This window comes from Triturus cristatus, chromosome 1_1 (genome assembly GCF_964204655.1).
Source record: "Triturus cristatus chromosome 1_1, aTriCri1.1, whole genome shotgun sequence".
NCBI lineage: Eukaryota > Metazoa > Chordata > Amphibia > Caudata > Salamandridae > Triturus > Triturus cristatus.
In genome coordinates this window covers 965,618,299-965,643,142 of record NC_140579.1, presented here as the reverse complement: position 1 = coordinate 965,643,142, position 24,844 = coordinate 965,618,299, and the positions used below count along the sequence as shown (strand labels likewise).

Sequence of the window (24,844 nt, the reverse complement as noted above, 5' to 3'; positions counted from 1 at the left end):
TGCTCGAACCACGGATTACCGGGGCTTTCATAAATGTTTTTTAAGAGTATTTTGATGGTGTTTGTTGGTGCCTGCCTACACTTTATATAGTATTTTAGCATAGACGCCTTACACTCTCGAGATTGCGTTGCAAGCCCCAGCTCTAGTCTCAATCTGAGACGACGGGTGTATTGAGGTTGCTGTACTATTTTCTTGTAGACTCTACTGCAGCTTAGTTCCATGGTGGCGTTGAGTGCCCCAGGATAGGCATGATGACAATACTGTAAGGTTGGGGTTAGTATTGTCTTCAGTACTTTTAGAATAGTGGCCGCCGAGGTGCTGCCAATGTTTAGTTGACCAATCCTGTGCGTAATGGTGGCCACCTGCTTTTTAAGGTTACTTATTTGGGCTGTGGCTGAACCATTTTCACTAAACCATACCCCTAAGCACTTGTAGTGCCTAGCTGTACAAATGCTCTTGCCACCCAGACACCAAGTTGCCGTCTTCTTTCGCCTGTAATTGCCAAATATAGAAAGGTGGAACCTAGCAACCCTCAAGCTATTAAACCTTTAGCTCTTCGCCAACTCCTTGCGCAGAATTTTTCTACTCTGTGCCTAATCAGCTAAAGCATCACTCTTGATGATAGACGAACATTTACCCTCGCAGCTTGGTCACTGGAAGCCATCATGTGAATGGGCATTTAGTTGCTTGTGACAGTAATCCATCTTCAAACTATTATCTTCATGTGCAGTAGGCTAAAAGTACAGAGAAATGGTCCTACCCTGTATGATGTAGGAGTGGCTTTGCTCGATAATTCTTTATCTGTAAATCAGTTCATCTATTAATATTGGATACTCATAGTTGGCCCTAATTGTATGGAGGTTTATCAAGGGTTTAGGAGTCTTTTACCATCAGAAATTGCAATACAACTGCATAAAAATAGAGGGCCTTATTTATACTGCGGCGGCATAAAAAATGCGCCACACTGTCATATTTACAAAGTGACGCATCTAGGCAGATGCGTCACTTTGTAAACCCATATGCTCATTATACCTGCGACAGGTATAATGTATGCAGGGTGGGCGTACCAACGCAGAAAAGCCTCGTAGAAGTGTCGCAATATAATCTATGAGATTTCACTGTGTCACTTCTAGGGCCTTACTGTGTCAAATCCTTATGCCTGCTTGAAACAGGCGTAAGGGGTGATGCAGTCCTTTTCACATGGGGCTTTTCCCATGTGAACTGACACATTGCTGGAGTTGCATTTGTTTCCAGACCCACTCAAGCAATGTGCCATTTTTGTGCTGACAGATACGTCAGGATTCCTGACGTATCCGTAAATCCTTGTGACATTGAGCGCGATACAGTAAATACAGTGCATCCATGGTGTCACAAGTAGGACGCACTGAAAGGTGTGGCATCGCCGTTTTACCGCAGCGATGCACCACTTTTCATAAATGAGACCCAGAATTGGCAAAGCCAGTAAGTCTAGCTGTTGGCTTTGGCAATGTTTTGTAACCATGTTGTACAGCAGAGCGGCTGCTACGCAGCATGGATAAAACTATTTTTTTAATGCACTACAATGTTGGCCAGCATAATAATTTTTTTTTGTTTTTAAAAAGTTAACTGCATGGTCTTCAAATGTAGGTAGGAGGGCAGCAAGAGGGAATGGGCAAGCCCATTGTTACTGGTGGGTGAGTGCCTGGGAGAGGCTGGGGGCAACCAGACTGACTATGGAGGGTTGTGTGGGAGAGTGTGGCGGTAAGCACACAGACAATGGAGGGTTGGGCAGGAGGTCTGAGGCAAGCAGACAGACAGCAGAGGAAGGGGAAGAGGTAGGAACTGGGGGAAGACCACAGAAGGGAGAGAGCTATAAAACACACACACTCTTGCAGAGAGCTCCAACAAAAAGAAAGAAGTATCCTCTAAAAAGCAAGCAGTGAAAGGAGGCAGGACGCAAGTACTGCATCCATGCTTTAGGGGAGGGACAAACACATGAAGAGGAAAGAAGCCTACGGAAGCTGACGAATAAGAAGCAAGCAATTGAGTGACAATGAAACCAAACAAGCAATAGGCAACCTCTATGCCTCCTGAAAAATAGCTAAAGGACTTGCGAGAGTCTATGGATGGGGTGTCTGAACAAGACCTAAAAAGAGCAGCAATATTGTCAATTCTGAGAATTTTGAATGGTGCGCTGTAGAGGCCACAACAGTGACTTCTTATAAAGAGAGTGTTTGCTGCAAAATGACAGTAGTTACTGTTAAACGTGAAGAGTAAGTTAAAGTTCCTGTTAATATCCCAGTGTCTGATGCATTACTTTGCATCCAAAATTAAAAATCCTGAAGTTATGAACTTTACAGAACGTGGCATACCCCTATCATGGAAATATTACAGAACAACCGAATGTGAATGTTTTTTTAAATTTCTTCATAGTTTGAGTGCATTTAGTTTCCCAGCAATATTACTACCTGAAGGGGGTACATTGTTGTTGTAAACTATTGTCTTGAGGAAAGTGGGTGGCATATTTCTTTAAAAACTCAATATTACAGCATTGAAATAACTTAACGTTACATTTGTAAAGTGCATTTGTAAAAGGAAAATTGTGCACAACACACTTCAGGCAATGAATTACAATCGAATGTGCTCCAGAGTTAGAAGTAGTTCTGTACCCTCTTGCCCTTTTTCTTTTCCCTACTCCCTTCAATTTGGGCACTCTGTATGACAGGTCCATCAGTTGCCCTATGCTAACAAAATTTATTTTAGCCCTTCATTAGGAGCCAAGATATGCTGTTCCTTCAGAGCCTGTCCCTTATTATAGGCAGCAACGCTAAAGCACAGCCTATTGAAGGTAAGATATAAAAGTGCATTCAACACATCCTATTCATGCCTGGCAAACATGTACTGACATAGTCGAGTACATTTTCTTCCTTTGCCTCAGTTGTTCCTACTGATGCAGCGAAGTTTATCAGCTCTATACACTCACATACACACAACTCTCACTTTGGGCCCATATACATTCATACGTTCAATGAGCTAGCAAATGTCCACTGTTCATCAATTTTGATTTACCTTACCTTCCCTGTCTCCTTATGTAAATGTACTTTGTCGATAGATTTAGTTGTAGATTAGAATAGGGAGGAAATAATAATAACACATTTAACTTTTATTTTAAAGAACCATAGACTCTGTAGGAGTTTTAAAGATTTATCTGAATTAATAATTTTGTGAGTCAAATCAGAATACACGTAGATGCACCAAAATTCTCCATCAGGAAAAATAGTACAGTTAGCTTAAAATCAATTCACAGTAATTACATTCTCATGATGACAGTACCTGAGGAGAGAAAGAACAGAGTGCAATACAGAGCATTACCCCACAGAACTATATTTACCTAGAATGGTGTGAGGACCTGGACATCCGAGCATAAAAAATTCAGGACAGGTTCAGGACCGGGAAGGTGACCTCTTCTAGTGCAACACCAGTGTTGCACCTCTCTCGGGTGCTAGACTCTCCGGCTCGTCCGGACCCCTTCCTAGATGTTCTTCCTCAGTTCTTCCGCGATTCTTCCCTAGTGTTGGATTCTTCAATCAGCTTGCAGAAATTCGGGCAGCATCTTAGCATAGCATCAGCATCAAGTGGGTCAAGTGTGTATAACTAACTAAGACTTACCTCTGTTATACCAATTTGACTGTATGATCCACCCCAAAATGTTTCAATTCTATGTACACCCCTCAATTTGATTGGGGCCAGGCAGTGGGGTGAGGACATCACACAATACTAAGTGCAATAACCTTCTTTAGTTCTACTGGCTAATTCCCCGCCCCTTAATTTCAATACACACAAGCTTTATTCCCACAAGCATTTCATATGTGGATCGATAAATCTGTAGTACAATGTGTCGGCCTCTTCCTTTCGCAGGTTCAAGAGTTTAGCTTCCCATGTCCTTGCTGGGCACATGTTTTTGGCAGTGGTTCAATAACATCATTGGTCTCAGGACAAGGATGCAGTACGCATGCGTAGTAGTCGCAAAGGGATAGGGACGTCAGTCACCCTCCAAGGCACAAATACGAGCTATTAATAAAGTCAGAGAAAAACATGTTAAAATACAAAATTAAATGAATTCACTGTATACCACTTACTTCTACTCTAACCCCATTTACTCAATATATCTTTTGCATTAATAGCTTAGTAAAACTTGCATGGGTTAGTTTCAGCACGGCATGTGCGTTATTGCGGGGGGTTTCGAGCGGCCATGTTAAAAGCTATTGCGCAGCTGCAAAGATTTCCCACCAAGCGACAGATACGTCATTACTACGTAGATGCAGTAGACGCATGCGCAGAAGAGTTCCCGCGGTTTTGACAGCCATTTTTATTACACTCGGGTTACTGGTTAGTAAAAAACATAGGAAAGCTTCCCCTAGATACAATATGTAAAATGTGGTGCAACGTTAGTACTCACAAACATGTTGGTTATAATATTACAGGTTATTCAAGAGGATTGCATACGAGCAAGTCTCTTTTTATACGAAACCTTGCTCCATCAATCCCCTCTCTGATGGCATTTTATGCCTTCACTATCATTAAATCAGATGCCAACTTTAGCATTCTGCCATTTCGATTTCTTCAAATCTTTCATTCCTTCCTTTATCCTTTTTAAATTGTGATCCCTTCATTCTTTTGTAGATTTTTCCTTTCCATTCTTCAAGTCGTATTTCGTCTAATTTTCATTTCCTACTCTTTTCATTCACTTCGTACCTTTTTCTCTTCCCACTACATTTGTGGCAACACATTATTATCAGAACTAACAAAGTTATGTCCATAATTGGCAATAATATTTGACCTAAGATACTTTTACCTATGTTAGAAAACCAATCACTTATAGTGGAAAAACTATTAGTTATTTTCTTCCATACACTGTCAACCTCCAGTGGTTTCAGTTCCTCTTCCAAATGTGTAATATTTTTAATATACCTTCCAATTTCTACACTTTTATCAGGAATATAAGTGCAACAATGTTGTGCTTTCAACATTTTACAGACTCCACCCTCTTTTGCTAATAAGATATCAAGGGCAAATCTATTTTGCAAAACCATAGATCGAACAGCAATTAATTCTGTATTGATCAATAAGAATCCTCCAGCAGTGTCAGTAGATAACCGATCAACTACTGTAGATAATTGACAGATTTCTCGAGAATTCAGCAGAACCCCCACTGACGGTATCAATGCACCAAATATGTCACCTACTATTTCAGACAAGCATTTGCAATGCAATAGGTCTCGCATTATTAAAGTTTTAGCTATTGATGTTGCATTATTTAGCAATGCCAATAGCTCAAACTTTAATAATGCGAGACCTCACGTGCCCACTTTACATGAACGTAACGTAAACTCGGACTGTAAATCACATTTAGAATCACCCCACAGTGAAAACAATCGTGATTCGTTCTCATTTGTGGAGTGTCACAACGCGCTGTTTAGGCATTTCTTTTTAGGTGTAAGCATCGATTAATAATAATAACCGTGATAACCATAATACTATTATTGTTGTCAGCAGTGTGAGTGTAGGAGACCGCATTTGTAATATTTGCTAGTTTTCTCTGTCTTTAGCTAGCTAGTATGCAGAAAATACAGATATTTGCGATCCACATGTATTTTTGCCCTTATTAACCAAGGTGAGGCCTCCTCTGCTGACAATGTAGAGTGAGACAGCACACAGACTGTTTAAAAATAAACTCCTCGCTCTTTGCTTAAACGTGGAGACACTGTTTCTTTATTTATGAAAGTTAATTTATGTCCAGGGGGAGAGGATGTGGCGTACTGCCAAGAGCTGCCTACTTTGGAATTGGGAAATCAGGTTTTAGAATGGTTAACCCGGCTCTCCCCATGCCACCCTGTGTCCCCCGGAGGATTTCAGAGGATGAATGATTAACTCATCTGTCTACTCGTTTACCCTCAACCCCCTCTGCAGCCCAAAGACCCTCACTGAGGACCCCAGAGGATGCACTCTTCCTGACAGGGTATCTCAAAGGCAATCTAATCAGTCGAAATTGGTTGTCTGCCTATACACCTCACCACTTTCAAATGTCACAAGCCGCTACTGTGTAAAAGATGTGCACAGCTTATATTCTACCTCTAAAACACACCTATATCCTCTCACCAGTGTACACACCATCAATGCCAAATAAGTCAATTTAAATAAGCAATGACCAAATGCACAGAGCATTGCATTGAAGACATGTAATCAGATGTGCGCAAAACTGTAATGACACCAGCGAAATTCATGATGTAATTATTGAACTCTGTGTTATACGAAATTAGCAAACGTTTTTAAAACTTTATATTAAGCAATATAATATTAAGCTAGTATCTCACTAAGAGACATTTTGTGTTCGAACTAGTCTCCTGCCATTGCAGGCAAGATTTTATCACACAGGAAGCTCCTTTAAACAAGAAATGGCTGAAAGCTTTCACCATGCATCAGCCAAGCAGTACCGCTTAGAGTCGAGTCATGTAATGAACAATGTTGTTGAATAATGTTGTTGAAAAAAAGGACTGTCTTTAGCCAGTTAGATGGTTCTGTGCAGCTCTACGGAGATTAGACTATGTGCAGCTGTCCCCTGAAGGTACGCAATGTGCGGGCTTCTCCCAGGTATACACAGAAAACGTATGAGGCAAGGGAATACACAATATAATGCACGGCACACAATACACATTTCTTTACAGGGGCACACAATGAGCAGGTTTCTCAAGATACACAGCATAGGTGCAGAAGTTTGCTCTGCAAGAATCGGTCTCTCCGGGGGCACAAAATAAACGGGGGGTCGCATTCTATGCAGATTCGCAAACCTCATTTGTTACGCGGACACAAATGCCAGTTATCCCCGGAGTACACAAAAATACATATTTCAAGAGTTCAAGAGTGTTGGTGGGGGGGGGGTGTTTAATTGCCCCTGGGGTCCCGTCCACTCTGCTGCTCAAGGGGGTTGTTGGGTGACTAATGCCTCATGCATGGATGGTGACACCAGCCACACTGCTCCAGAATGTTTTTTTTTAAAGGGGGGGAGGGAAGTTGGGGGTGGAGCGTGTATATATATATATATATATATATATATATTTTTTTTAGAGACTGGAGTATCTCGGGCTTTGCTTCTTTTATGTGACTTGGAGGCCTCCATGTGTGGCTCAGTGGGGGTGTTCTCGGTGGTAGGGGTGTCTCCTGTGCGACTTTGTTTAGGGGGTGGTGTCTAACGGGGTCTCTTTGCTGTCGGTGGTGGTGGCAACTTGGCAAGGTAGACCTGCCTTCTATGTCGGCACTGGGGCGATTGCTTTGGGCTACAGGAGAGCCTCCTGTGAGATTCCAAAGGGGAGGGAGGCAGCACACGGCTCTTACCTGCACGATCTCTCCCTCCGCGCTGATAGTTGCCCCCGCCCTGCTGAACTTGCCCTGCATGCCGGTGGTGTAAGTGGTGTAGTCCCCATTGGGGCTGGACTCGTACAGCACTACCTCCACGAAGGCGGCCTCCCTGCCATGGCACAGGGGCGCCCCCAGCAGCAGAAGCTGCAACAGGGCCCCTGAGGGCCCCCCATTCCGGACCTTCATCGCGTGGGTACCTCCCGGGACATGTTCGCTGGGCTGCAGCGGTGGTGCTGTGCCCCGTCCTGGCGCCGGGTGCAAAAAATGCCTCTTCCTCCCGGACTCCGTTGCAATACCAAACAAACAAGTTTACAGGCAATGCGCGTGTATGCCTTCAGAAAAACTGCACGGCTTGCAAAGTGGCACACTTGCTTGTGCAGTAAGTTTCTGAGAGTGGGGGGTGGGAGCTGACGCGTAGTTCAGGAGCTCGAAGGAGCAGCAAATGGGCGCCGGTAATATGGTGAGAAACAGATCGGTCGTTTATATAGGTGGGAGGCAGTGTTTGGTGGTGGGAAGACATTAAGCAATAACACGAAAAGCAGCGTTGGAGTTCACAGAAGGATCGATACAATCTCCAGGGGTTTGAATGGAAGAGGCTGCAGCAAAGTACAGGAACACCGGACTTCAGTATTTAGTGGCAGGTTCGGGATTTTCAGTTGTTCCACGTGGACATAGGTGCGAATGCCCGTAATCGTTCTCGTAAACGTGAATAAAGAAGTCGACACCCAGTGACTATTGATCAACGTTCGGGCGAGTACAACAGATTTATAGAGTAAGTGGTTTGTGCAATAATAAAAGTAAAAAAAAAAAAACAACCTTTCAAAATTTCACATAATAGTAAACCCGCCACCACCTCACCACCATGGCCCTGCCGAATTTGAAGGTCTGGCATCTGTGGGGACATCTTCAGTATGGACATCCACAAATATCCCGATAAACAAGGACATTGATGACTGTGAAGCTACTTTCCGGAAAAGACTCGCGTGCACACCAGAGCGAGACATGTGGTGTCAATTATCGCGCCCATGTCTGGGCACGATAATTGAAACCACATGGCCTATTGATGTCTATTACGCGCACCAAGTGCGTAATAGACACCAATAGGCCGTGGACGGAGCAATGCCCTCACCTTTGGCCAATAGCGTGCAGTCTTTCATTAAAAGACGCACGCTAGGGCTAAACGGGGTAGCTGAAAAGGAAACGCACGAGCGCGTGCGATTCCTAGGTCAGCTTAGATTCCCCGTTTTTCACCTACAAAATGCCTCGCGCCTGCGCGAGCACTGCTGCGCAGTGCAACGCAGGCGCGAGACCTTAAAAACTAGCTCTTTTATATTGGGTTAGTCCAATACTGTCATCATTGCTTCCAGTGATTCTTTTAACATGATAGACTTTAGGGAATACTATTCTAAAATAGCAACTCCCGTACCAATGATCAGGCAGCCTAAAATAGGCTTTGTTTCCACAAATAAAATAGATTCCAGGAAATACTGGATCAGTTCCTCCGTTTAGTCCCCAACCCCCAATTAATAGGAAGTTATGTTTACACTCACTGGAACCAATAAATGCGTTGTTATATTCTGTTTTTAGGTCTCGCGCCTAACAGTACACTGCGCAGCAGTGCTGGCGCAGCATGAGACATTTTGTACGTGCAAAACAGGGAATGAGAGCTGACCTAGGAATCGCACACGCTCGTGCGTGTGCGTTTCCTTTTGAGCTCCCCCATTGGCCTTTGCGTGCGTCTTATTGTAAAAGACTGCACGCAATTGGCCTGAGGCGCGCGCATAGCCTATTGGTGTGCACGTAATATCGCTTGTGCGTGTAATAGACACCAATAGGCCATGGCTCGCAGTGGTGTGCGCGCACCACTCGCGAGCTTGTTCCCTGTTGGTTTGGTCAGCAACGGGGGCAGGGGGCACTTCGTAAAATGGGTACTGGCCGCCTTCTGCCATCTCACAAAATACACACACAGCTTGAACACAACCGTTTTATTACACTAATTGTCGGTTCTCCAGAGATAATTACCCGAATTAAAATTCAGGCGCAAGAGAACGGAGGGGCTTTGAAAGGCAGCGGCCCCCATAAAGGCCTAATTTGGGGGTGATTTTCGTACCCACAAAGTGAGCTCTAATCAGGGTAATTATCCCTTGTAGTCCCTGTCTGGAGCTGTTCATTTACAGGAATTCACAATATTTACTCGGATACCATTATAATGTAAACGCCGTCCCTTTGGCTTCTATTTGTCTCATCACCGGGGCCCTCGTGCCTTTGATGTTAAAATTGCTTCATCTTTGTATGTGATATTAACCACCTTTTCATCATCCTTCTATCAAACCACTGCGGCGCGCGCATGCATGCATACAGATCAGACAAAGGATTAAACATATCATTTAGTATTAAAAAGCCCGTTTGGGAGGCCGGGGAGGGGCGGCAGACAACAGAGTTGAGTTTGCAAAGAAAGCACAACGACAAAGATTAAAGACACTTATTAATACCGGACCTCAGCCGTTTAAATAGGACAGTGTGACAAATGGTTTTTAGAATTGCAATTTTGCAAGCCATCAGCCTAGTATTCCAATTCAATTTTAGTGGTAATTAAATTACGTTTATATATATATATAATTATCTCGCAACCTTTCCTAACATCTCACTGCAGCCTACACCTTTGAAATAAAAGCCGGCGTGAGATGCTGCTCCACTTGCGGTTAATCTCTTCATTTTGCCAAAATGACCATAAAACCCGAATGGCCCACTGTTCAATCCAGAACAAAAGAACACATGCAACTGATAAGTCCCAGATAAGAGTTTCTATTTTCTTGTTTCACAATGGGATGCACACATTTGCTTAATGCAAATATCTGCAACGATTTATAAGCCCTATGCTCGTTCAAAGAATGACACCTTTGCACGTGACCCCGAATCAGGACAGACATAACTTTGTCCCCAAAGTACGCAAGGGCGGGGTTGAGGTATACATAAGTACAAGAGAAATACAAATTAATACAATTTAGCAGAAATATAAATGAATCATTTTTAAACGAGACACGAAAACAAACGGGAAATCTGTGTGCCTACTTAAAACGATGGCGTAAACATCCCTTAAGCAAACGTGTGGATCCTTTGCCTAAGTAATTTAAATACTGTACATGAAAACAAACATGCCCCTTAATTTACGCGTTTGAGCATTTAATGCACCAGGGTGTTTATCGCATGAAAGTGATGGAAGCACGCTGGTCCAGACACGCCGAAGAGAAGTGTGTTTTTCTCTTGGTTAAGTGACTCATCTTGCCTCGTGCATCGGCGCGGACCCTGACAGCCCGCGGGATCTTAGGCGAGTTGCGCGATGCTGTGCATCGTTCATCACTTTTCGAAAGAATACCACTTAATACGAACATCCAGAGGAGCCATGTGCTTGCACCGGGCGGGAGTTTTCACGCATTGCCCTGTGCTCGGTGTCCCCCCCTTAACCTACTGTTGTTTGTACACAGATGCCATGGCAGCATGACCGGCCGCTTTCATTTTAATTTTTTTTGCAGTTTGTATAAAGTGCGGACTCTACCCGAAGGTATTATAGCGCTTTACGGGAGCACCAGTTACATTACCCAAGGTCACTTTTTTAAAATGTACGGGGGAGATTAAGTGATTCTCCCATAATCACAGGACATTGAGGTGACACCGGGACTTGAACCTGCTTCCCCAATTTCAAATTAGGCAGATTGGCCGAGCTTGGCCGTAAGGCCACGCCCTCTCCCCTTCCTGTAAATAAACATATGAATGTGGGTTATCCCATGGTCACCAGGTACGTAAGCGATCTCGTCATGTTGCATGATAGGGCGTCTTCTCTCCACCCTGTCAAACAGCTGCCGCGTTTGGGGTTGGAACAGCCAGGTCCTGAGCTCTCCTCGCAATGCCGTGTTTGTCTTGAGCGGTGGGGAGGATGTCTGATGTAAAACGCCAGCAGAGCCTGCGAGCTAGCGCCTCGGATAGCAAGGGGTAGTGAGCACGCCAAGCTCGTGTGGCGAAGCCCATAGGAGCAGCGGTGCGAGCCTGTGCACAGGGAATCAGGGAGGTTTCTTGTCGTCATCCGAAGTTGCAGTGTTGTTCTGTTGGGGTTTGTGGGAAAGTAGCAGCGGTTTTAGGGGTGTTGCGACATAAGAACAAAACACATGCCTTATAGGAAAGGCTGGGGTGTATGAGTTTCTGGGGTGCGGCAGTATTCCTTGGCTGGTGGTGGCTAGCGGCAGAACGAGCATACGAGCACCGCTGGCGGTTGCATTGCACCTCTGGGTTTACCATTGCATTTGGCCCGCTTCTGATCCCATTGCACCCCGGATAACGGCGCTGTATAAGTGGGAGTATCGGCGGACCCTGCAGTGTGTCGCCGCCTGCTGGCCGACCAGCCAAATGGCATTGTTCATTCACTTGTTGTTGCGAAGTTCAGCGCCTCTCCAGAAAGAACCAGGGGCACGTGGAAATGAGAAATGGCATTATATATTTAAATGCCAGGCTTGTGTTTCGGAAAGGCCGTGGGGTTGGGAGGGGGGAGGGAGGTGGGAGGTGGGAGGTGGGAGTCCGCTGCATTAACCAGCCTGATACCAGAATGGACACACCCATCCCAAAATCTGAGCCGGGAAATATTTCGAAGTTGTAAGAATATAAAGAAAATATTGTGGCTGAGATATATCCCAGAGCCAAGAATAAAGCCTATTCGGTCAGAATATTACTATTTTCCAGACAAGCGTTGGCTAATGAAAACGTTCAGAGATCGATAATAATGTGTTGGACATTCTAGTCCACTAACAAAAATGTAAGTGTGAACCTGTTTTATGCTTGAAATGTTGTCGGAGATAGAGCTGCTCCTTAGCTGAGTTCTGAATCCTTATAAACCCTGTCCCTTGACCCGGTTTACATTGGGTATTGTATGGCCGACCCTTTACTCCTTTTCCCAAGAGATTCCCAGAGATGATGCACTTTATATTTTTTCGTGACTTTTATTTGGCTGTTCGTAATAGCTCTGTTGTCCGCCGTTGAAGTCTGACAATTTTAGGAGCAGTAGACCAGATTATTACAAATCTACGTATTACCTACTCGTCTGTCATATTTGGCTTTAAGCGGTTTTTGGGTCTCGCGCCTAGTGGTGCACTGCGCAGCAGTGCTCGCGCACTGCAAGACATTTTGTATGTGAAAAACGGGGAATGTGAGCTGACCTAGGAATCGCACACGCTCGTGTGTGTGCGTTTCCTTTTGAGCTCCCCCATTGGCCTTTGCATGCGTCTTATTGTAAAAGACTGCACGCAATTGGCCCGAGGCACGCGCATAGCTCCTCCCATAGCCTATTGGTGTCTATTACGCGCTTGTGTGCGTAATAGACACCAATAGGCAATGGCTCGCAGTGGCGCGCGCGCGCGCACCACTCGCAAGCTTGTTCCCTTTTGGTTTCGTCTTCGCAGAGCGGGTGCTGTACGTGCGTAGTTAAAATAGCACCCTTGTAAAAAAAAATAACAACAAAACATTCTGGATGGTTCTTCGTTGATTTGCAGAAGGTTCTGGTGAGTGGGGGACCCACGCGCATTTCCAAGTTACTTTACTTTCACCTGTGTCTCGGCTGGTGAATATTTGAGTGAATACTTATGCGCATCACTGACACGTGCGTAGATCGCCTCACGGTTTATCAGCTTTGCAGTGTAGGTGCTCTTAATTACACAGAAGGAGTCTGTTGGCAATGTTTTCTTCAACGTGTGTACCTTCGAGTGCTTCGTAGTTTCGGCAGCTGATCCAGGATCCTTCTTCCGACGGCTGCGTGTACTGGCATTCTTTGAACCTGATTTTCTTTACTATCTGGCACAATTCATTTCCGCAACTTCAAGCACGTGTCAGTTTCCTAAATTACTATTGATGTGTATGGAATTGGACCATCTTTCATTGCATTGCTTCAATTACAAGAGAGCCAGTGACCCCTTCTTATACAGCATATTCTACGTGTAAGGAATGGTACCACAAGTTCTTCTGAATATTTTTGGTGAATGGAAGGACAGCCCATACATGACAGCATACTAGTCTGGAACGAATTGAGTTCATACTGCTGTGTAATCTGCCAGCCCCCTAGAGGTGGATAGATTTTGCCTGGCACCTTCCCTCTACCCAGGGTGTAGCGTTCCAGTCAAAGCTGCTGACTTTGACCCTGTAGCTGCTTGTGTTTGTAATTAGCAGTCTGGGGGAGCCAGGTTCGAGTCTCGGCGTGGGATCACCATCCTGGGATTCTGAGCAAATCACTTAATCTACCCTGCCTCAAATTATGAATGTGACCTACTCAGGGCTTTAAGTGGGATGAAAAACCTGGGGTGTCACTCAAATGGGCGTGGCCAATGTAATTAAGGCCGTGTCTTAAAAACAGTAAGCTAAAAATCTGTGCTCAGCACAGTGTGTCTCCCGACTTCTATTTTGCTGTTTCTGTCATTGCACCCAGATATATGATACAACAAGTAACATCATACCTACAACAAGTCAGGACTATTGGTTTTGTCAATAGTTGTCAGTTGCATAAGATAAATAAGCAACAATTATGGCTTGTATATAATATTGAAAAAGCTTCCAATTAAAGCCCTGGTGACACCACGACAATGTTGCTGCAAAGTTGTTAGAAAGAGCAGTTTAGTAATGTAGGAGTTTTTGAGACGCATACCAGGGAGGCTGTTGCGGCAGAGGAGAGGATGGAGGCTCCAGCTGGCCACGGTAATGGAAATCATTACTGCACAGTCATTTGTGATCAGTTAAGAAGCAGAGCTGCTCCACAAGGCCGAGGCCGGTTCAAAATAAAAGCTCCCTGCCCAGGTTTGCATCCGAGCACGTCTAAACGCACGCTTATCGTAGGTGCGCCTTTTACTATTCATGTTACCGATTCACAAATTATTTTAATTATTAAATGCCCCGTCATAGGGACATGGCGCCGTAATTTTGCATCGGAATCTGTACGTACAGGCCAGTGCAAGGGCAGCATCTGCCTTCCGATGTTTCGGTGGCCCGCAAGAGTGCTGACTAAAGCACCGTTCAAAGTTTTTAGGTTGTAGATGTTCAGAAATATAGTGGGACGTTTTATTGTGCTCCCCCACTTCTGTCATCTCATGCTTCTCTCCTTGAGTCTTCTTTCTGGCAGTCATCATCTCTTCCTATTTCTCTTTGCCGCATAAAACTCCCCGTTAACTTTAACTTTAACTTTAATTCTCATTCTCCCATTCACACCGCCTCCGCTCTCCTCCTCTCTGTCTCTCTCACGTCTCACTCTCCAGCCTCACACAGATGCTCAGAATAACCCGGGAGGCCGTGATGAGGTCTGATCTGAGCCAACATGTAAGCAATATTGTTTTACTCTCTTGAATTAATGTTCTCTTAAATTCCTGCACATTTCCTACTAGCCAGGAATGGCGAAACCTTCTGTTTGTGGGCACCTTTTATCGCCTTATTAAATTATTCTGTGAATCGACTTTAAGAAGTTGCATACATTTCGAGTAACATTTGACCAAACAAATGTTTTAAAACATTCAGCAACCTCCCTAAACGAAGAAAGAAATCCTTTCAAACGTGCATGCTCAAATAAATAGTTGTAGCTACACAGCGGTTCCTTGTTGTTGTGTGCCCTCTTGTGCCTCTCCTGGCCGGATAAGCAACAACATGTTGCATTCCGGGACTTGCAGTTCCGCTTTTTGCATTGCATGTATAGTTTAAATAAGTCCTAATATGGAAAGCGCTGGGTAAAACTCTAAAGTGGCTGATTATGACACAAATGAGCAGGGCACCTTGGTAAATGTTCATTATTTATATGTTTTTAAAGTTTTTTTGGGGCACCTTGTATCAGTGTTATGCTACCTCAGAGCACTAAATCATAAGCTAAACAGATTTGTAGAAAACAAGCATTGGGGAAGCTAATCGAATTGAAGTGCTATTGGGTTTGCCAATGATTGTTCGTGTACTGGGGAGCAAGCACAGACAAAAGCATCTGAAATATGAATGCATTAGGAAACAAGCATTTGCAATGCAATAGGTATCGCATTTACGTGAGTTTAAGCTATTGGCATTGTAAATGACAATGCCTTTTATTTACATTTTAAAAAACAAAAACATAAATAAAAGTCATTGTCATTTACAATGCCAATAGTTAAAACTTATTTTATAAGCACTGCTTAAAGCGTAAACAGGCAACTAAACAAGCAGTTACAAGTAAAGTCACCTTGCACAACAAAACACATTATAAATAAATTGGTACAGCAAATGTAGTACCACCAACCTATATTTCTCATACGTTCATTCCTACATAATATTACTATATTTTATCATAATACAAGCATACACAATCCCACTCTATAAACTTTCCTCCACTTTACTCAACTCAACACCACTCCACGCTAAACTACTCCACTCCACTACGCTCTCTAATAATTTCCTCTACTCTATACTACACCACTTCACTGTACCACACTACACTCTACAGGTCTACATTAACAAAATTTGAGCTAGTAATGTTTCATTAATTTTTGCTACGCCACAAATTCAAACTTTTACTAATGCGAGACCTATTGCATTGCAAATGCTTGTTAGTCTATGGAGACAGATTTTCCCTTTCTTTTCAAAATCCAGAGACATAGCAGCATGAGTCTTGCCAGTTACCAAAAGATCTTCCTTCTCAGCCCATTTAGGTATCTGAGGTTTCGGTTCAGAGGCCCTTCTTTGGAAATCCTGTCTCCTCTGTTCTACTAAATTCAAAAATATTTTTTCTTCTTCATGTAATTTACATGTTAAGTTGCGTTTTTGTGCATCAGCTATATCTATTGCCTTCATTGTTCGAAAATATTCACCCATGAATTGTGAGTCTCTAGTACTAAGGACGGGCCTCATGCTCTTTCGCATAGGGACATCTGAAAATATTACATCTACATTTGAATAATAATACTGTAATTTTCCAGTTCTATAAAATAAACTAGCCAATACACTACATGAAATACCATATGTCAAGGGTAAGTGATGATAAGTTACCCCTTCAGCTACTGAGGCTGGCAAATTCATAAACACATAACAATCACTAACTTCTATTGTTTCTACATAATGTACTAATAGATTTGCAAATACATTTAAATCAGTTTCGTTTTTATTCACAGTGTGGTGTAAATCTAACTCATCTGGTGTTTCTAAGTCTACTCTAGCTCCTTTAATGTTTTCCACCTTTGCATGTATATTAGTACTATTCTGTTTGTTTGTAACCATCAAATAAGGTAAAGCTATTGCTAATATTACCCACATTATGAAGACTAATAATAGGCTACATATACAAATCCTACAGCACTTCTTTATACAGCTTTGTTTTGATTTTCCAGTAACTTTATTATCAGCCATTTTGGACAAGAAGATTGTCTCTTCCTTTAATTTCAGAAACTTGGTAAAAGATAACACCTTAAGCGTCTTCTCTCTTCCAAGTCAGTCACACTTCTTCATGAATTTGTTCAGCATTCAGTTCTTCGTCACTTTCTTCATTTAAGTCGACATTTTCAAAATCTTCAAGAATGACATATGTCCACTCAGGACCCTTGAATTTGTTATTCAATGTCTTCAATCTTTGGCTCCTTCTTTTTGGAGTTGCAGTGGAAGGTCCAGATTGGCTGGATACTTCGTTTACTTGATCAGGTTCTTCACTGATTGCCTTAAGGCGGTATTTCAGTCTCTTGATAATCCTTGGCCAATCATCACCTTTTCGACTTTTCTTAGTTCTCACTGCACTATCAATTTCTTCAAGGCTTCTTTTATTTTATTTTATTTGTGGCACAATTTGATCATCTTCGTCATCAGATTTCCTCTCTATCTGACCTTGTCCAGGACTTATTGTTCTGGCCTGTTCTGCCTGGATATGTTCATCTATCTCAAACTGACCCTGTTCAGGATTGGTGATGTTTGTTTTTTCTTCTGTAACCTGAACCTGTGTTTCTATGTCTGTCTGGTCCTGTTCAGGTCTTCTTACCCCTTGACCTTCTTCTGCCTGAACATTTTCTCTAAAACCTATCTGTCCCTCCTCAGACTCAGGAATGGGGCATTGTTTATTTTCTGTCTGAGTATATCGTTCTCTCCTAAACTGTTCCTGCTCAGGTTCCCTAATAGTTGTATCCCTACTCTGCTGAGCGAGTTCTTCTACACCTGGCTGATTCTCACTCTTTTCCTGTCTGTCTAGCTGTGTTTGGCTTCTAGTTCTTACAATTACTTCAGGTATGTCCACCACTGGGATCCAGTCGTCCTGATAAGTGCTTGGTTGTTCTTGGGCAGCTACCTCAGGATCTTCTATAGGAAGTTCTTCAGCTGTGCAACCTTCAGCAACTTCAATTGCGCGAGTTAATTGAAACTCTTCTTCTTCAGGAGCTGGTACCCTTTTTGTATGACTTGCATGAATCCAATTAGGCAATCCTGCACACTTTACAGCTGTTGAAGTAGTTAGTATAACCTGATGTGGTTTTTCCCACCTTGGTGCTAGGCACGATTCTAGAGTGTGATTCTTCACAACTACCCAGTCACCGGGATTCAGATCATGCGCTTGGCTCAGCTGTCTGTTGACTGCGTCTTCCCCAACCTGATGAGAGATAGAACGCACTCTGTCAGACAACTCTTTGCAATACTCCAAAACCAAGTCATCAGTTATATTCAACAGCTTGTGTCCTGGTACACATGCTTGTCTCATTGCTCTTCCCATGAGTATTTCATGGGGACTCAACCCAGTATTTTTGTCTGGAATACTTCTGAGTACCATCAGAACAAGAGGTAAAGCATCGGGCCATTCCAGTGGGGTGGATGCACACACCTTTCCGAGTCTTGACTTGATTGTGCCATTCAATTGTTCTACCATCCCAGAAGCCTCTGGCCGGTAAGCACAGTTCAATTTTTGTTCGACTTTGAATGCTTCACAAATTAGTCGAATTATTTCATTATTAAAATGAGACCCTCTATTTGATTCAATCGTTACTGGAAAACCAAATCTAGGGATAAGTTCTCTTAATAAGAGTTTGGCCACTGTCAAGCTGTCATTTCTTTGGGTCGGGTATGCTTCCACCCACTTTGAGAACAAACAAACAATGACAAGTACATATTTCAATCCTCGACAAGCAGGCAGTTGAATAAAGTCTAATTGAAGTATTACAAAGAGACCTGCCTTTCCAATCTTTCCCATACTAACCATGGTTTTCTTGCCAGGATTCATTTGTTGGCATGTTAAGCATCTTTGGCAAAGGCTCTCTGCTACGTTCCTGAACTTTGCGTTAAACCAATCTTGTCTGAAAAGTTGAATCATTGCATCTCTGCCTACATGTGTGTCTCCATGATACATCCTAGCCATAGGTGCAAGCATACTGTCTGGCATTACTGGTCTACCATCATAACAAACCCACACACCATCTCCTTCTCTTTCTTTGACATCCTAATTTCACCCACTCTTCCTTTTCTCTCATTTCTACTGCATCCTGCAGATCTTGTACCTCCTTCCAGGTTCCCAGTCCTGCAAGTAGCATAAGTTGGCAGCTATTCCACAAGTTTTTATTTTCTTATTTAATGCATACTTAAAAGAGCGATTAGTATGGTATACTCCTGCCCGAACGCTTAGGTCAGCTGCCGCAAAACAAGTCTGTGTTCCTCGTGTAAAAAAAGCTTCTTGGGGGGGGGGGGGGGGGTGCAGAAGCTTTGTAGTGAACGCAGCTAAAGCGTGGAATAAGCTCCCACTACATGTAAGAGAGCTTACTCATCTCTTGGCTTTTCGTAAAGCCTTAAAAACGTGGCTATTTTTGGAATAATCTCCCCAGTCTGATGCTGAGTTCCTTTTTAGTATTTTTTACACAGCGCCAGGACACCCTTGGGTAACAGTAGCGCTTTATAAGTGTTATAAATAAAATAAATAAATAAAATAAATAATGCAATTTTATGTCTTGCACAGTGCTGGGCAACCTGGTCAGCATATCGGTTACCGGCTGTCACATAGTCATCTCCTGATTAGTGAGCAGCACACTTAACCACGGCTACCTCTTTTGGTAATTGAATGGCCTCAATTAATTCTCTCACAAAATTTCCATTTTTAATGGGAAGTCAGAAAATCCCTCTGCATCCATAGCTGGCCAAAATCATGCACAACCCCATAACCATATTGGCTGTCAGTAAATATGGCTATTCTCCAATTTTTCCTAATTGTGCATGCTTCAATTAAAGCGATTAATCCGGCTACTTGTGCAGATCTGAATTCTGGTAAATAGGATGCTTCGACTATTCCAGTTAATGTACACACAGTGTAAGCAGCACTCAATCCTCCCTCCTCATGTCGCATGCGTGAGCCATCTACAAATAGCTCATGATCTGCATTTTTTAGGGGTTCCTCTTGTATGTCGGGACGCGGTTTGGTGCTAAGTTCAGTCACGTCAAGACATTCATGTTTGGCCTCATCTTTCACCTCTTCTTGGTATGGATCAGGTAGTAAGGTGGCTGGATTGAGAACAGTACACCTCACTATTGTCACATTTTCAGCCCCCAGTATTATTCTCTCATATTTGGTTAACCTACTGGGAGTGAGATACTGCGTTCGGGTTTTGGTCAGCAAAATCACAACTGAATGGTGAACGTACACCTTTAGAGGGTGTCCCATCACAATTGACTCACTTTGTTCTATGCTCACACAGAGTGCAGCTAAAGCTTTCAGACAACCTGGCAATGCACATGCCACAGGGTCTAGTGTAGCAGAAAAATATGCCACTGGTCTTCGCATTAGTCCATGTCTCTGTGTCAGGACTGAGAGTGCACACTTATCTCTCTCATAGCAGAACAACGCAAATTCTTTTGAGTAGTCTGGCATTCCTAAAGCAGGTGCTTCGCACAAACAATTTCGTAACTTTCTAAATGATTCCATGCATTCATCATCCAGCTCTATGGGGTCCTTTGCTCTCTTTTTGATCATCTGTATCAGGGGTTTAGCCAGTAAAGCAAATCCTACAATCCACTGCCTACAATATCCTACGACCCTGATGTAGCGTTTAAAAGGTTGAAAATTGTAGGGGTGCGTTATATTCACTGTTAGTCGGCACCCGCATATAATCAAATGTGTACTCAGGTATTTTGTGTGCAGTGTATTAAGAATTGTATAACCTATATCGATTTAAATAGAAGTGTTAGCTATGTACAAGCATATTGTGAATGTATTAAAGAAATGCATAAGAGCTTGGTAAATATAAACTCCAGGCGATGTTAAATGTGTAGCCTAGAATACGTGATTATAGACTGTTTAGTTTAAGCATACATGAAAGAAAGACGTAAATGTCAATAGTGTGATTTAGACATGCTTGTGTAACCAAAGTAGTGGCCAGAATTCACATATATCGTTGAGGCGAAAGGCCTGTTATTTTCTTATGTTAGCCGAGGGCAATAGGCCAAGAAGGATTTATTCCAGTAGAGGTTTTAGGCTGTAGTAAATTGCAAAGTTAAAAGATGTGAAGTATGTCTGCCTTGCATGATCTCACCCCAGGTGCAAGAACAGTTGCTCGTTAGTAGAGAAGTTCTTTGTTCACGAATTGACTTATGTAGTTAAAGCCAGACATGGGAGTGCATTGGAATGTGCCAATCGTAACTCCTAGTGCGGATGGTGTCTGGGACTCAAGGCCAAGCTGATGGACGATGGAACTGGACAGCGCTCTATGGAAAATTACTGAGGGACGACCCGGCTGAAGAGGAGGTGCAAAGGGCGTGTTCTGGGATTTGGGGTTCTGTATTAGGGAAAGCGCCCCGAGGGTGGAGGCAGATCAGAGCAGCCCAGAGCAGAGCAGAGAAGAGTTAGGCGAAGAGCTAGAGGGGGCATTTTATAGATCAAGCTCTCTAAGTGAAGACTTCTTAGGAAGTTTCACTCTGACACCTTTTTCGAGTGAGGGTCTCAAGGGATTGCTAAGTAGGGATGTCATCTAGTACAGAGTAGGGACAGAGATGGTATGGTCCAGTGTCCCTAATATCGACATTGGCTTGGTAGTTTTCTACCTCATGCTTTTAGAAATTGTGCTTTTAGTTATTTTTAGTCGTATGCGGATTCTTCGTAGAGTAGCATTTGTGTTAGTGCCTATGTACTTGTTGTGCCTCGTATTGAGGAGTTTGTACCTTCAAATCGTTATGCTGATAATAAAAGCCAGAGAGCCAAGAGATTAAGTCTCGAGTCCTTGATTATGACAAATTGCGGACAGCATTTTCTGATAATTGTGTTTATTCCCTCTACGCTATTGGGCAAGTAAAAAGTTCCATCCGACCAGAGTGGGTTCTAGTAGATAATTGCCAGATATTAAAATGGGCCGGAGCAGTTGGTAGCAGAGGATGGTTACTTCCGATAGCGAGGGACGATTAGATTAGATAAGGATAAGTGATCCTTGAGGCCCATAGACGATAAGTGATGGTGAATCATCAGATGGTGAGCGGGAGACGACGGCGGCAGATGAGCATCGACGACGAGTAGCAGTGCGGCAGGAAGCAGCAGTTCCAGGAGTGAGTATGAACAAAATGAGATGTTGTAGATTGCGGTGTTGATTTGTTGTGTGATGTCTTGCGGAGTTGATGTGTATGTTGTGTGATTGTGAGATCAGGCTGTGAGCGCGCGCAGCCCGGGAGTTGTGGTGTAGAAGACACCTGAGATAGGTTTTGTTGACCACCCAAAGGAGATCGTGAGGTACCATCGATCACCTGGACCGAGATAGGGGGAGCGAACGTGTGTGTGTATGGCAACTTAACGCTGGTCGTGGGTTGTTGTGTGTGGATCGGAGTGTTAGTAACCTATCCGGGGCGATCTGTCTGTCTGGCCGGACGGGGGCAGACGGTCGCCAATCGAGGTCAACAAGGTCGGGAGACTGTGGACGAACAGTCAGAGGCTGTGGACGGACAGCCAGAGAAGTAACTTAATCGGTTATTTCAGTGTATGAATGGGACGAGAGTAGGCGTGAAACGTGTTTGGAGAAGGGAACTGCTGCGAACGGAGGAACGTGACGTCAGAGAGTGTCACGCTGTGATAGGCCGGTTGGTGTGAGTCGCGCTGTTATTGAAGGATTTAAGAGTAGGAAGCAAACAGAGCGCGAGATCGAACCTGCTCGTCATGAAGTGTCTTAAGGTTTTACGAGAATTGTGTAGAGGCGACAAGCATGTGGTCACTCGGAAGGGAGAAGAAGCCCCTCCCGAGGATACCCCAGCACATTACATGGCAAAGAATGTGGGGTTACATACGATAGTTTGGATCGAGAATTGGCACAAGATTACACAAGGCGAAGGGGAACTAGCTTTCCCGAGGTATGGCTCATTTAGACTAGCGGTGCTATACCAGCTGAAGTCGGTGATGGGGTCCTTAAGACCCTTGCCGAGACCAACGCAGTTCGAAGCACTACATGCGTGGATTAGAGCAGCGCATGATAAGGAAAAGGGAAGGAGTCAGGAAAGGATGAGAAAATCGATCAGGGCATTTCAGGATGCCAAGTGGGACGCAGCGGAGAAAAGATGGAGGGTGCAGGCGATTGAGGAAGAGAAACTGTATCCCTTATTAATAGACTCGACGGGGATAAGGCATGTAAAGGCACAGGATGAAGAGAGTGACTCCGATGACGGAGTATTGCAAAGATTGTCGGAGGAGAGACCACCTCCTTATAATCCAGAGGAAGCAGAGGACAGGTGGGGTGAGAGAGGGGAAACTAGAAGAGTGACAATACAACCCGAGACTCGAGTAGAAGGGTTGGTTTCGTTTGGAACGGAGAGTCCACGGAGTCAGTCTGAGGCTAGTGGGAGGATTGAGAGAGAGATGAGGTTACCGGATGCATTGAGGGTACCGGTCACCATTGGACCGATTGTGTCGATTTATAGTCCGGAATCGGAGGAAAGGGAGAGGTCCGAACAGGTAGCGTAAAGAACGAGGAGGGAAAGCGAGGAAAGTGGGTTGGAAGGGACAATGGCCCGACCTCCAAGCCCTGTACAATGGAGTACACCATTGGTAGCGGTGTCAGATACATCTAGGGGCGAAGAGGAGCAGAGACCGGTGAGGCCGAAAAATCTGATGGAGTCAAGATCAGATTTAAGGTCATGGGTACCATCAGAGAGGCATCAGAACCCGAATGTGGTCCAATCGGAGAGAGATAGGGATAATTTTAGGAGTTATTCTGCTCCTATAGAAGCACCAGAAGAGAGGAGAGAGAAGGAACCGGAATTTGAATATGATGAGGGACGTGGAGCAAGTTGCCAGGTGTTGAAAGGAGCCTTGAGAGCAGGGATGATAGACATAGTAAGGCTCAAGGCAGAGGTAGATGAAATAATATATGGAAGTCTACCTCTTGAGAGAATAGTAACCTACAACCCGGATGAGCTGTTTTTTGTGGCGAAAGATGTGACTCGTAAAGCACGAATTGCACATGAGAAATTAAGGGGATTGGCGAAAGAATATGATGTGGATTTATCCAAGACTAGGGCGTTGCAAGGAAGTCATAGGATGCATTATACCGAGCGGGAGCTGGAGGAGAAAAGGGTTGTTGGATTAAGATCACATGCCAGAGAACTGATTCTAGCCATGCGACCATGGCTGATGCTTGATAAATGGGAAGAGAGATGGTCTAAGAAAAAGACCTCTAAGGGAGCGGAAGGAGGAACTCCGGGTGAAGGGTTGCTACTAGCAAAGACCTTTCCCCTGAGGGAAGTGGCGAATGGAGGATATGTGCATGTACCATGGAGCAGTGGGGATTTGGCATAATTTACGAATGATTTTCCCAGGCTCAGGGAGAAGCCTGCAGAATGGTACAAGCAAGTTGAGCGTTTTGTTAAGATTTCAAAGGTATTATGGATCGATCTGAATACTTTATTTGATATTGTGGTTCCAGGAGATCTGTGGAACGCATGTAAGGTTGCTGTTGATTGGCCGGACTATGAACCTGATAGGAACATGCTTACAAATGGTCCGTCGCCAGCGGTGATGAGGCTGTATGATAAAGTAATTACCTGGTTGAAATCGAAGGTTTCACCCCAAGACATTGATTGGGTGAAAATAGACAGGACAGTGCAGGAACCAAAGGAGACAGTACATGAGTTTTACGAGAGACTCTTGAAGGCTTTTAAGCAGTACAGTGGCCTATATGAGCTGGAAACGAAGGATATGGGACAGTTTGTTTCTAAGTTCCTGCTGGGTTTGAAGCCCGAGGTTAGTCTCATGATACAGCAGCATTTGATCTGTTGGCAGAATAAGCCCGTAGATGAGATCTTGCGGTACGCCAGGTACTGCACGGATGAGATTGAGTCGAAGCACAAGAAGATGAAAGATAATTTGTTGCTTATACAGATGCAAGCTGCTCAGGGACCGCCGAATGGGGGTCCAGTGGTAAGGAGACAGGGAAATTATCAGGCAGGAAATCAGAATGTTCAGGGTCAGGGAAGGCCAAGGCCTATAGACCCT

At 43.9% G+C, this 24,844-nt stretch overlaps 1 pseudogene; it reads left to right on the top strand.

The window, feature by feature from the left end:
- LOC146871398 (SWI/SNF-related matrix-associated actin-dependent regulator of chromatin subfamily D member 2-like) overlaps nucleotides 1-24,844 on the top strand; it is a 626,025-nt pseudogene that overhangs the window by 432,068 nt on the left and 169,113 nt on the right.